The following is a 1,163-nucleotide window of genomic DNA, read 5'->3' on the forward strand; positions in this document are numbered from 1 at the left end:
TCTTCCAGCTGCTTGGCCAGGGCTCTGGGAACCCCTGGGCACCAAGGGGCTGTTCAATGTCTCCTCCAACACGGTGCTGAGAAGAAGTCCAGGGATGTGGAAGGGCTTTTCCTGCCAGGCAGTCACGGAAGGCCCAGGCTGTGCAGGAGCAGCTTCCTCTTACCTGGGGGTTTTTGGCAGGGAAGGGGTTGGCTGCGATGAGGGGTCCCCAAGGCACCCCAGCCAACCTGCCCTTCAGCACTTCAGGGATGGGGCACCCTCAGCTCCTCTGGGCAACCCGTTCCAGTGCCTCACCACCCCGACAGGAAATGTGAATTTCTATCTAAGTTCTCATCTACATCTCCCCTCTCTCAGTTTGAAACTGTTCCCCTTGTCCTGTCTTTCCCCAACTCAAATCTTGAGTCCCAGGGCTCAGCTGAGCTGCCAGGACTTCAGTGCCAGGAGCAGCAGCTGCAGCTGAGGAGGTGTTGGCTCAGCCCCGCCTGTTCCCTCCCTGCACAACTGGAATTCTGGAGCAGAGCTCCAGGGAACGAGGCACAGGAGCTGCGGGGCCAGCACGGCCAGTCCAGCCCTCCATGGCTGGGATGGTTTGGGAGACCCTGGCCCAGTGACACCTTGAGACGGAGGGTCCTCAGGTCCAGGAAGGCCTGGGTGGGTCAGTGCTCCCGCTCCTTCCTGGCACAATCGAGCAAAGCTGCTTCCTTCTCCCTTCCTGCTCCTTTCCATGTGCCGGGGCTGCTGCTGCTTCCTTGGCTTCCAGCGTGCTGCTCCAGAATCCACCTGCACCTGGTGCTGGGAAGGGTGGACCTCTCCCCTGGGGTGGCCCTGCATGTCCCGTGTCCCTGCATGTCCTGTGTCCTTGCTGTCACTGAGATGGGTTTTGTATATAAACACTTAACTCTTCTTCCCCCCAGTTTTACCCTTTTTTCTGTGTCACAGTAAATTTGCTTCTAGTTTCAATTTCCAAAGTTTGGCTCTTCCTTATTCCCTGTCTTCCCTTGGGAGGGTGAAGGGGCTACCAGCAGTTCTGGCCTCTGGTTTTGGGGTGTTTGGTTGTGGGTTGTTTTTTTTTTGGGGGGGGGGGGGGGAGGTTCACCTTTACTATTGAAACCAGACCAATGACAAAACACACCCACGGCCACCGGTTCTGCAAAATCCACTGA

Source organism: Apus apus, chromosome 17, assembly GCF_020740795.1.
Source record: "Apus apus isolate bApuApu2 chromosome 17, bApuApu2.pri.cur, whole genome shotgun sequence".
In the NCBI taxonomy this organism is placed as follows: domain Eukaryota; kingdom Metazoa; phylum Chordata; class Aves; order Apodiformes; family Apodidae; genus Apus; species Apus apus.